The following is a 14110-nucleotide window of genomic DNA, read 5'->3' as shown; positions in this document are numbered from 1 at the left end:
AACCTCTGCCTTCAGCTCAGGTCATGATCCAGGGGTCCTGGGATCCAGTCTCGCTTTGGGCTCTCTGCTTAGCGGGAAGCCTGCTTCCCCCTTTCTTTCTGCCTGCCTCTCTGCCTACTTGTGTGCTCTCTGTCAAATAAATAAATAACATCTTTAGAAAAAAATGACATAAGCAATTCACCCAAAGAAGAAACATAATTGACCTCAGAATAAATATGAAGAAACCCTTTATTAATAACCAAATAAAGTTAATTAAATCTCAAATTACATTCCCGTACTGAAGACAGTATGAAGAAACTGGCACTCTTCGAGTAGCGAAATGTGCATAACATTTTGGAGGTCAATTTGGAAAAGTGCCACAAATGTTTTCCACATGTTCTTTACCTTTAGCTGGGAAATATTCTATTTTTATTTATGTAATTTAAAGAGATACCTACAAGTATGCTAAAGCATTTATATATAATAGTGTTTCCCTGTGTGGTTTTTTTTTTTTTTACCAATCATGAAAAATCAAAATGTATTCCAATATAAGCAATTTTATTTTTACTTTATTTTATGTTTTAATATTTTAAAATTATTTTAAGTAATACAATTAGATGAAGCAATTAAAAAATTATTTTTAGATATACCAATGTGGGGCTCAAGCTCACAACCTCAAGATGGAGAGTCACAATCTCCACTGACTGAGCCAGCCAGGCATCCCAATAAAAGTACTTTTAAATAAATTAGAATAGTGATATATGAGTTCGTGCTATGTAGCATTAAAATATTGCGGAAAAAAAAATCTTAAAGATCTGGCAAATTTTTATGGTACCTTTTTTTAAAGATCTTATTTACTTATTTACTAATTTATTTTTTCAAGAGAGTGTGAGTTGGGGAGAGGCCAGTGAGAGAGGAAGAGAGCGAATCTCAAGCAGACTCCCCACTGAACATGGAGCCCACTGTGGTGGTCAACCCCAAGATCATGACCTGAGCTGAAATTAAGGGTCAGATACTAAACCAGCTGAGCCACCCAGATGTCCCTTTCATGGTATCTTTTTTAAGCTAATAAAAAGTTTACAAAACATTGTGAAGTGTGTGTGTGTTTATACTGTATACTTTAAAAAAATATGTACACATGCATAAAAGAAACTTTATATATAAATATCAGTCTATCCATCCATCTATAGATATGTATAGGTAGATAGGATATATATATATATATATATATATATATATATATATGTATGTAGATATACATATATATATAAAACTTCTAATGGGTGTATGTGTGTGTGTATGCATGTGTATGTGTGTATAAAATCAATTTTCTAGGTGATAAAATGATATACTTCCATTATAATTATAAGTAAATGCTACAGAAATACATAGAAGAATCTGTAGAAAATGCTAAACCAAAAACAAAGAAATACAATAAAGAATGAAGAAAAAACCACATAGGCATGTCCCACATATTCCTTCCTCTGTAAATTTCCTAATTAACATACCTGTTTTACAAAATTGTTTTGCTCCTTTGCTGCTTAAAACAATGCTTCCTACTCATGTGGCAGATAAAATTCACATTCCTTCCCATGACCCATGGCAATGCGTACAATCTCACCTCTCACAGGCCTCCTTGCCATTTGAATCCAAGGTAAACACTATTTGTAGTTTCCTGCACACACAATGCTGCTTTCTATCTCTGTACCTTTCTCTGTTCTACTTGATGCTCCTGAATTCCCAAACACCCTTTAGCCTCTTCTGAGCTGGAGCATTTTTGTTTACTCTCAATATGCTTCTATGACGACTCCATGGTGAAAAAATGCGGGATGATGCCAGTTCTTCCCCCACATCCCAAAAGACACACTGAGGTAATAACAAGCACCCTTCTTCTATTTTTGTTACTGTATCCATAGTTCTTTTGTTACTCTTTATATGTATCAAATTTTGGTAATTGGCTACTTACACAATTTTCTCACTGGAGGGTAAAGTCCTTAAAGGAAGGGATTGGATTAGCTTCCCCTGCAACTAACTAACTTTCTTTCTTTCTTTCTTTCTTTCTCTTTCTTTCTTTCTTTCTTTCTTTTTCTTTCTTTCTTTAAAATTATAGACAGTTAGCCAACAAATGTTTCTTTCAGGTGAACTGAACTGAAAACTATTAAGACTAATATACAAATGATGCTTGCCCATGATGGGAGGCAAAGAGGGGGATATTTTAAATGAATTCTTTTATGATGAGGGAATTACTTGGGGCCAGATTTTTTAATGTTTTCCTTGATCTTTCACAATTTAAAACAACAGTTGTTAAGTTACTGTTCAATTGTTGTAGACAAGAGCTCTTTACTTTTTTAGTTTTTGAATTGTTGGTCTGTTCTTTTTTTTTTAAGTTTTTATTTAAATTGCAGTTGTTAACATACAGGGTAATATTAGTTTCAGGTGTTCAATATAGTGATTCAACATTTCCATACAACGCCTATCTCAGGTATGTTCCTCAATCCTCATCACCTATTTTTCCCTATTCCCCAGCTCCCCCCGGTGACCCTCAGTTTTAACAAGAACTTTTAATACAAGAGTTAATAACTGAGAGTTGGTGTGTCAATTTATAATATAGGATTTAAATGTGAACAGGATTTTATTTCTATTTCAGGCAGTGTTATGAACTAGATTGCCTTAAGACCCCTTCTGCTGAAAACGACTAAAGAGAGAGGGAGGAAATATTAAAAATAAAATCTTTATGAATGCATCTGTGAATTGTTAAGAAAGTAAGGAATTCTTAGAAGTCAGGTAATGAACAGAGGAAAACAAACCCCTGTATCAGTTTCCCTTAAAGGAGTTTTCTGTATGGATGAAGTTTGTTTTCTGCAACTGTTTGGAAGTGGGCAACACAGCTAAACCCTAAGTATATACAAGATGGGATGCTCACAGGGAACTGCATCTCTATACACCATACCTTCACCTGTTGAAAGAGGATAAGAAAATTAATTCCTTGAACTTTGATACTATATGGAGAGGAATAAAATCTTTCTTTTCTACTTAGTAACCACAGCTAACTGACTTTAGTTTTACTGACTGAATTCATACTTCCTGGGTGGTCTCAATGTTGAACATACAAATATTCAGTGTACAGTGGTCCCTGATTAGCGTGGCTTTGGGACTTGGTGGGACAAAAGCCTTCTCTCATTAAAAAACAAAAAACAAAAACATTTCAACTCAGGGCTCAAATAACATCTTCAGTAATATGAGCTCACAGTAAAAATAAAAACAATGCAAAGCAAAACAAAATAAAACAAACTAAGCAAACCATGTTAAGTGAGAACCAGCAGGGGGAAAAAAACACACACAAAAAAACCAAATCAAAACTAAAACAAAAACCAGACAAACAAATTACAGCATCAAACCTGCAAAAACATTAGATATTGGAATTAATAGACACAAGATATAAGTAAGGGTCCATAGAAATGCACATGAAATTTAAATAAAATGAGTTTATCAGTTTATTAGACAAAGATGAAGAGCAAATCTGTGAACTGGAGAGAAATAATGGAGAAATTTCCATGAATGTATGAGAGCCCATAGGGTAGAAAACAGAAGAATACAGCTTCAGAAGACCAGAAGATCTAGTTTAAAAACCTCTGCCCACAGGATAGACAGTAACCTTTAGAGTTAACCACAATTATTCCGAGACGATTTATTAACAGCAACAGTGAAAGAAAGTACAATAATATATTTAATATACTGAGAAAATGCAATAATGCTTTTAATATACAGAGAAAAAATAGCTACCAGTGCAGAATAGTGTACTAGATATATGACAAGAATGAGGCAAAATAGTGACATTTTAAGATAAAACCTAAAAGAATTTGCCTGCAATAAACTCTAAGGAAAATCTAAAATATGTACATGAAAAAAGGCACATCATTCCAAATGGAATTTTTTTCTGGGGAGAGGGCACTGGGAGGCTCGTCAACAACTTAATTGTGATTTGAGTATATACTAAGAGACAACATTCCAGCTCATTAAATAAGAATAGCGTAAGTTTTAGACCAAAAGAGTGAATGAGGAAGATTTCAGGCTATCTTTCTGTGACAATGATGCAAAAATGTTTATCCAAAATTAGCGAACCTGACTGAGCAATGTATAAAAAATAAGATAAATACTGTTTGCCCTGGTGTCCAAGTGCAATAGAAGTTTAATACAAGAAAACTAGTGAATGCGATTTACTACCATTAACAATTTGAAGGGGGAAAATGTGACAATTGTATTAAAAGATACAGGAAAATAGTGAGTATAACTTAGCATCAATTCACTGTAAATAAATTCATAGGAAACCAAGGATAGAAGGAAATTTTATGACCTAACCGAAGGTTTCTATAAAAATTCTATAGTAACAATTATACTTAATTCAGAAGATTTGGAAATATTACACATATGAACTGCTATAGCCATTTTTAATAAACATTCTTTTTGGAGAGTAAGAAAGATATCCTTACTCATAAATTATGTGTTGGTCATTATAGAAGATCTAATAAAAATAATTTGTAGGCAATTGGATTTAACTAGAAAATACGTAAAATTTTTGCATATAAGGTTAATATACAACACTAATTTGCATTTTGATATTAATAAACAGAATGAAATCAAATAAAATACGCCATTTTTAATTATATTGGAAACAAAATGTATGTAGGAGTAAATTTCATAAGAGATTCTCAAGTCTGGGGACACCTGGATGCTCAGTCAGTTAAAGCAACCATCTCTTGGTTTCTGCTAGGGTCATGATCTCAAGGTCATAGGACCAAGCCCTTCATTAGGCTCTGTGCTACATGCTCAGCACCGATTTGTCTTGTATCTCTCTCTCTGTTCCTCCCCCTGCTTGCAATCTCTCTCCCCCAGTAAGTAAACAAACAAACAAACAAACAAACAATTCTCCTACAAATATAAAATTTTAGTGAAAGATGTTAAAGAAGACAAATGGACAGATATAATACATTTATGGATTGCAAAACATTATTTAAAGAAAATAATTGGCACTTGAATTGATCAATAAATGAAATGCAATTAAAATAAAAACCTCAAAAGTTTACTATTGGATTTGACAAACTGATTCTAAAATTTACAAGAAAGAAGAGAGGGACATATCACATGCCTGCAAAGGAAAATCTTATCTGATAAGAAAAATTAATATGGAGAGCTTCTGATAAGATACAGAATGTAAGAGAAGACCATTGTTTCCATTGTACTAACCACAAAAACTGGATAAAAATTAAAATATTTTTTGAAACACATCTCCATGTTTTTATGCCTTAATTAAGAAGCATAAAATATATATGGATTGAAAATGAAGATCGGAAAAAGATATGTAATGAAAATTTTAAAAATATATACATACATGTTAGGAATGTCTAGATGTCTAAGTCAGTTTAGCATTTGCCTTCAGCTCAGGTCATGATCCCAGGGTCAAGTCCCTGTATACTGTATTGGTATCAAATCCTGTATTGTGAGCCACCCAAGCACTCATAATTTTATTGAAGTACTATTTATCAACTTTTGCTTTTATGTTTAGTGTTTTCTGAATCTTGTTTAAGAAATTTTGTCTAATCCTAGGTCATAAAGATTTTCTCCAACGTTTTACTTACATGTTTTCTAACTTTGCCTTTTACATTTAGAGTCATAATCCATTTCAAAATAATGTTTGAATATGTAAAATGAAATAGGAGACAACTTTTACATTTTTCCCCCTAAAACCTTTTTGGATCAGGAATTCTGGGAGGCCTTGGTAAGGTGGTTCATTTCTGATTTCTGTTATTAGCCGAGGCACCAGAGCTAAAGGATTTATTTCTAAAATGGCTTCTTTGCTCAAATGTGTGGTGATCAGTCTCCTTGACCCTTTTTCTCTCTTGCTCTCTACCTCACATGGTGGCTCGTCCTCAATGAGGGCTTCTTAATGTGCCTTGGGATTCTCATTGTCTCATTCTCAGAGTTGTTGGCCTTCTTACATGGTAGCTCATGGCATCAAGAGAACAAGGTGAAAACTGCTAGCCCACTTATGGTCTAAGAATCGGTATAGTGTCAATTCCTTCAGACTCTTTTGGGGAGAAAAGTCACAAGAAGCTCAGATTCAAGGGAAGGGAGACTGACTATCTCAGTGGAAGGGATATCTACAAATTTGTAGCCATCCTTTCTCCACCATGACATCACACTGATAAGAGCATTCTTCTCCCCGTTGAATTACATTAATGCCGTGTTAATAATTTAAATGATTATCACTGAACTCTTTATTCTTATAAATTTAAACATATATGTACCACATAACTCAACAATCTTTTTCCTCAGTATTTTCACATGATAAATAAAAGCCTAGAGTAACAAAAACCTTTCCATGAATGTGGACAACAGCTTATTCTTTATTGCTCAAAACTAAAAACAACTCTGCTGTCCTTTAACCAATGAATGAAGACACTGTTGTGCAATCATAAAATAGAATATTTATTTAGCAATATAAGGGAAAGAGCTATCAATTTATTTAATATACGTAAATCTTACATGTATTTTGCTAAGTAGAAGAAGCCAACTGCAAAAGACTGTGTATTCCTTGATTCCATTTACGTGCTATTACGGAAAAAGCAAAATTATAGGGCTGGAAAACAAGATCCGTAGTTGCTAGGGTAAGAAGTGAAAGAAGATGTTCACAACAATCCTCTTCGAGGATTTGGGGAGAGTTGAAACTGTTTGGTGTCACAATGATAATGGTGGATACATGACTTTTCCCGTTTTTTAAAAATCAATAGAACTATACACCACAAAAAATAAGTAGACAATCTAAATACAAAAAAAAAAATACAAATACAAAAAAAATTACAAAATACAAAAAAAAAAGCATTACACAAATAATGCATTGTAGTGAGTAAATTTGTTTCTAATAGGGGTATGGGTTAGTAATTATGAAACCACTTTATGTAGTATGATTTATATTATGATTGAATAAATAAGTATATTGTAGAAAATGGGAACCCATTTTTTTTTTTATTGTCTGAGGAAAACCTTACAAACAGGCAAAGGGGAAAGGCAAGAGGGAACCCTGTGGTGTTGGATAGGAATTGGAAATATCTGTATAAACTTGTGATATATATATTTGAATAATGCTTAATATTTTCAGTATTCTCAATGTGTATACTTACATCTCATCTTCTATCAAATTTTTACTTATGTTTTCAATACACAAATAAGTAGATATAAAAATAAATAGAATGTGTATGTATGCATGGGTTAGTACACATAAACATATCTTTGCATTCTATGCTAAGCAGGTCTAAAAGTAATGACAACCCACTAGAAATAAGCACACTTGGAGCCCAGATCTTGATTCCTAAATATTATTTTGCAATAGAAGGAACCAGGGCTCCTTGTGAAGTGGTTGGCTAGGAAAGGGAAATATAAGATGTGCTTGGAATACCTTATGGTGGCAGAAAATATGATTGTTATAAAGAAAAAAGAAAAAACAAGCAAACAAACAAAAAACCCAAAAAGCCAAAACCTAAAAACCCCACCATAAGATGGATTAGTTTCTATAAATATAATTTCAATCAAACAAATATATTGTGGAATATATACAATATCATATATTGTGGAATATTGTGGATATTGTGGGATATCCCACAATATCCACAATATTGTGGAATATATACAGTATCATTCTATTTGTATGAAGTTTAGAAACACCCAGAAGTGGGCATATTGTTAAAGGATGGAAGCGTTGAGTGGTGGCAATCTAAAGAAAATCAAGGACATGGTAAACATGCTATTCTGTTAAAATTGCTATTTCATTTTATTTACTAAGACCAAAACACTGTTGAACTTTCAACAGTTTAATAACTTCCACAATCAGAAAGAGTTATTCTTTTATTATCTCACATACATCTTTCCATTGTTACAATTAATTCCATCTGTTATGGGTGAATTGGACGTAGTAATTGCGTCCTTTGGGTAGTAGCCAAGCTTCAAACTGAAGATTGATTCTTTCTTAAGAGTAAATAATTTCACATCATAAAGATCGTGTTTTCTAATCATTTAACTGTATTTGCATGATTCCTCTGGTTTTTGAGTTTTTCTAAACTTTTTGGCTTGAAAACCTTGTTCGGTATAATTGACAACTCCTGAGTGCAATGGATTAATGACCTCTTGATTCCTGCATGCTATACCCACTATGACATCAGTTACAAGTCCATAGGTAGTGGTTCCAGATTCAGTTTCCAGAAAGTCTTTTTAAGAGCTCTCTATTCACAATTCCTTAGATATAGCCAAGCTATATGGCTAAGGTCTTTCTCTCTCTCCCTCTTTTTCTCTCTCCACTTTCTCAGATATGTCATCTATAATCTCTATATAAATCATCCTTTTCCTAACCCAGATAGTTTGTGGTCATGGAAACCCATCTTTATTTCTTTAAATTTAATTTTATTTAAATATAATTAATTAAATATAATGTATTATTAGTTTCACAGGTAGAGTTCAGTGATGGATCAGGTGTAACACCCAGTGTGCATTCCATCATTTGCCCTCCTTAATGCCCATCACCCAGTTACCCTATCTCACTGCCTCCTTCTATATAGTGTGCAAAAACACCATAATAAACACGTGAAAATAAAAATTCCACTTTTTCAGAAATTATTTCAATATTTTCATATAATTTTATGCTTCTACAATAGACTCATGTAAATTAATAAAAACTGAGAGCAAATGAAAATAATAATTATACTATAGGTACCAAAGGACTAAAATCAGAGACATACTTTAAATTTTTTTCTAAGTTTTATAAAACCTATTAGAGTCTGCTTAAGATTCGCCCTCTGCCTCTCCTTTTCCCCCTCCCCACTCTCTCCCTCACTCTCTAAAAACAAAACAAAACAAATCAAAAAACACTTAGAAATTTAGTTTCTAGGTACCTCATTTAATATTTAGGCTTTTATAGACTGATGGTAGTTTTTAGTTTTTCTATCATGTAAGCTTATTATATGTGGTATACAATAATGAATATCATTTTTAGTTTTGAACTAATGTTTTAAACTGTGTTTCCTGAAAACCGGGTTGCATTTCATGTAATTTTATAATTAGAAGTCATATAACATAAATGTTCCTTATTTGAGCAATATAAAACATATAGTTGCCTATAGAAGATATAAATCTACATTAGAAAACATTTCTTTTAGATGAGTCCAGGTATAAATTTCAGATAAAGGTCTCTAAGTTTCAACCAGATCTTCTGCTGGGAGTCAAATGGGCAGAACAGATAACTGTGGACATTCCTTAGGGTTTTAACATATAAATATATAAAACACAAAAGCAACATTAAATTCATAAATTTCCTAGAGTTCAATGAGCAAGTCAAATTTGAATGAACTTGGTAAAAATCAAGTAATTTCTGAGGCTATATTTCCAGTTTGTGAAAGAGGAACAATCAACAAATTGAAATTCTCAAATATGAAGACACATCTATGGGGTGTGTGTAAACGTTATATGAGGATTCTACTTAAGTAAACAACAAACCAGCTGATTTGTAGAATCTGTAAATAGAACAGAAATAATCCTTTATCACAGTTGTTGTATTTCTTTCCTACTATTAGAACCAATCGTTTCTTGATGTACTAACAAAGAGAAGACAATGAGATTTGCATGGGCTAATGTGTTTATTTATTTATTTTAAATATTTTATTTGGGGGCACCTCGGTGGCTCAGTTGGTAAAGTGTCTGCCTTCGGCTAAGCTTATGATGGTCCTAGAATCAAGTCCCTTGTCAGTGTCCCTGCTCAGTGGGGAGCATTCTTCTCCCTTTCCTTCCCGCCATGCTCTCTCACTATCTCTGGCTTTTTCCCAAATAAATAAATTAAATCTTTAAAAAATAAAATATATATATATATATATATATATATATAATTTATTTCTTTATTTATTTATTTGACAGAGGAGAGAGAGGACAAGCAAGGGGAGCAGCAGGCAGAGGAAGAGGGAGAAGCAGGCTACCCGCTGAGCAGGGAGCCTGACCTGGGGCTTGATCCCAGGACCCTGAGATCCTGACCTCACTTAATGAACTGAGCCACCCAGGCGCCCCTAATGTGTTTACTTTTAAATACTACACTGAATTTAAAGCAAATTAGAATCTGAAAAGTTGGGGCGCCAGGGTGGCTCAGTGGGTTAAAGCCTCTGCCTTCGGCTCAGATCATAATCCCAGGGTCCTGGGATCAAACCCTCCTCTCTCTCTTTGCCTGCCTCTCTGCCTACTTGTGATCTCTGTCTGTCCAATAAATTTTAAAAATCTTAAAAAAAAATCTGAAAATTTGTTTTTCCTATGTTTGTGGACACTTACATGGATTCCTTAACAATGTTCTCCTCCACTCTAGTGTATAGCACATAGCTGATTGGTTTTAATTTTTGTCAATGTACAAACCCAAAGTGGGCAAACTACACTTCCTGAAGACAAACTACACTTCCTGAAGACAAACTGCACTTCCTGTAGTGAAGACTACACTTCCTGAAGCTACATTTCGAAGCAAATTTGTGCCTCCTCATGCCATGTGACATATGGAAACTAGATCCAAAGTTTAGAAAAACCAGTGAACATGATGCCATTCTGTACTCTTTCTTGCATCGATTATATTCATTTATACAATTCATTGATTTATATTGTTCCTTTATCTTATTCCTCACTTCTCACACGGAGGCAGTGATTTTTCAGAAGGGATGGGTCCAGGAGGGAAGCACTGGACCCTTTCTCAAGTGTTACCTCGACCTCTGCAGTTCATCATGAAGTAAATACTCGACTACCACGGTGTTGCTTCTGCTACGACACCCTGACTTCTCATTGGTAATTAAACTCTTGCTAACCCAGCTTTTTGTTCAGACTCAGGGGGCTTCATAAGCCTTCTCTTAAAAATCTTTAGCTCGGTTTAAACAGATTGCTAGTCTTTTTGCCTATCATCCCACTGTGTTGGGTGCATACCTCTCAGGTCCTTGCTTGCACTTGCTGTCATTTTCTTTTGGTTTACCTCTCCCTGGGCCATGATTATCCATGGCCTCAGCTAAGACCCATGAAGTCTAGGAAGGCTCAGGAGCGGCTAGCTCTTCCATGCTTCTCCTAAATGATACTAAGCTCTGGTAACAACAACCTCCTTGCTGGAGTTGGATTCCTGAATTAACTCCTTCATTTTTGCACTTGAGTTACATCCGACAAGATTTAAGACAATTTCTAAAAGTAAACTTAGCATAAGGTAGAACAATTGGGAATGAAAACAAAACAGAACAAAGGTCAACGGCAAAGAGTGGTCAAGTAAATGGGATCCAGTACTTGAGACTATTTAGTTACCATAATCGGGCACAAAGTTTCATTTGCCTGGAGGCAAAGAGATTTAGGCTAATTTTGTTTTAAAGTCATAATAATTTAAATGATACAAACGCACTTGCAACCGTTTTTTTTTTTTTTCTCCCCAGGAGTCAAATGTAAAAGAAGTACTTGTATAAAGAATGTTAGACTTACGTGGCAAACTACTATGATTTTACAACACACTCTAAAATCACGTGTAAAGAGATCATGGTTTTTACTGACCTGAAGGCTGTGAAAATCATATTATAAATCTGTGAAATATTTTCTATGTCAACTAAGTTCACATTTTTTAGGGTTCTTATTTTTCAATGATCTAATTTGTCATAGGAGAGGACTCTGGGAGTCTAGATGAATGGGTGGTAATACAACAAACAGACTCTTCCATGAACTACTTCGGGGAGTCAGTGGAAGGGACGGTTGGGTCGGTCAACGATGTTTCCCATTTCCAACTTAGAGCAAAGCAGTCTTTGTCATTGGCCAGATTCAGAACCGTGATTTTAAAAATACCAGACGTCAGCCAGCATTTCTGTTATTTGGTTTGTGGAATTTTGAGAACAGTCTACTCACCTTTCTTGGAGTTCAACCCACTCCACCAGGACAGGAGTACCAGAGGATGTTTGTTAGAGTCAGTATTTTCTTTGAAGTGGGTGAATGTGATGCATAGAAGTACAGTGATGGCCTTGGGTTTGATTTTATCTCCACCACCTGCAAATCATGAGGCACTAGAAAAGTCATGGAGTTTTCTCTGCCTGTATCTGTCAGTTGATGACACAGTGTTCCTCAGTGTCCACGGCTGTCCACTGAATTTTAAGTTTCCTACAAGGGGAAGAGTAGACATGGCTTGGATCAGAGTTTATATGGATGTAAGTGCTCGGGTTTGTTTTCGGGGATAGATGGGGATTGAACCCTTTCAGTCAGAAGGCTCTAAGGAAACCTTTCAGTTCCTGTTTCATTGCAGAATATAACGGAGCCGATATTCATTACACTGCATATCTGCTTATACTGATAAACTGTACAGTTAATGGAAAAAATAAAAAGTGTAAACTTCATATGATAGAGTTTAATTAACACACGAATTTCTAGTTTTTTGACTTTGATGTTATGTAATAACAAGACCCTCCCAAAAGGTGGCACTAAAAAACAGATAGTCATTACGTGACCTTCCAGTAAATGTAATTTAATGAGGGGGGAAAAAAGAGAGAGAGATGGTTGACAAACTTCAGTTATTTTTGTGTTTCAATGTATACATTATTTTCTTAGCAGCTTGTACACTGTACTTACTGAAGAAATGACTTCTATTTTCCATCCAACATGAGACATTGGAAGTTGATTTGAATTGTAGCTGTGTTTAATATCTTTTAAGACCAGTGTTTTTTTTTTTCTTCCATCAGAAAACATTGACATTTGCTGGCTAATTTGATTTTCTCTGAAGTTTTGCCTCTACCGTAAACTTCGAGTGAACATGCTCTTATCTGAATCCAAATGAATACATTATTACATGTCTATGGGTTACAGAAAATGCCAGGAAAAAATTTTATGTTAAAGTTGATTTTTATTATTTGCTTCTCTTTTTTGCCTCTATATAAATAACCAAGTCATGATACAAGTAGATTAAGAATATAATGCATGTATATTACAAATTAAATTTGCAAATATTTATTTCAAATATTATTCAATATTCAATGATAAATTTCTATGAAAAATTTATGGTAGCTGAACATTCTAATAACTGACAAAGATGTGTCAGTATCGCTGTATTCTCAAGTAGTAGTTGTAGTATGTTAACAGTAGAAGAAAAGCCTACTATAAATGTTTATGACAAATGTATTTAAGTGAATAATATAAAGCAATATGCTACCTTTAGAGGTTGTTTGGGGATGTAACAAAGTGTACCTTACTTCCCACTTAACGTCTTTATCAATTAATAAATACAATAAATACAACGCATGAGCCAACATATGGAGAACAAAAATATCATCCTTATTACAGTTCAAGCTGAAACTGGAGAATGTTAGTTTTTTTTGCATCTGAGAGGATGTAGGCTTCTGTATATGGAGCAACATAGAGTTATATGAAGCCTTACTCACCTTACTCATGGACATGCGTGATTGGGCACCACCTCCAAAAATACAGCTGACCCACTGAGAAGTAAAGTAGAACATACAGGCAGCTGTTTCTCAACAGAAAAAGAGAAGATGCTGGTTTCCTAGCCTGGGCTCCTTTTCTGAAGTCCCCAGTTAGATAAGCTGTGTGGGAAGGAGCGTAAGTCAGGGGAGCTGATGGAACCCTCTCCATACAGAAGGGAAGACAAGGCGTGAAGAAATCTTTCTTGCCCCTCCTCAAACGGTCTTTCTAATGGAGTGGTTCTTGTCCACTATGAAGCAGCCTTCAGTACTTCTTGATCATAAGGTAATGGAGCACAACGTGGAATTTATCTTTAGAAATTTCTATGATCACAGAATTCTCTCTAAATACAGAGAACACATAGATACTTGAAACAGTAAAACAAAACCATTGCTAACTCCTATCTTCCATATAATTCTGGAAGTTGGAGGCCATTTGACTGTATTGCATCAGATCTGTTCAAGACCATCTTTATTGGTCAGCATAACTCCCCAACAGTAAGTGGCAGTCTTTTGTAAGGAGCTGCTTTGGCTAGGGAACTACTAACATGCCTGGGCTGTTAGGTTTAAGATTTTAAGATTATGATCCTACCCATGCTGCTTATAATTTGGTCTCTGACAGCAGGAGACATACAGGG

Source organism: Neovison vison, chromosome 6 (genome assembly GCF_020171115.1).
Source record: "Neovison vison isolate M4711 chromosome 6, ASM_NN_V1, whole genome shotgun sequence".
Classification (NCBI taxonomy): Eukaryota; Metazoa; Chordata; class Mammalia; order Carnivora; family Mustelidae; genus Neogale; species Neogale vison.
The sequence above is the reverse complement of the archived record's forward strand: the minus strand, read 5'-3'. Positions refer to the sequence as shown.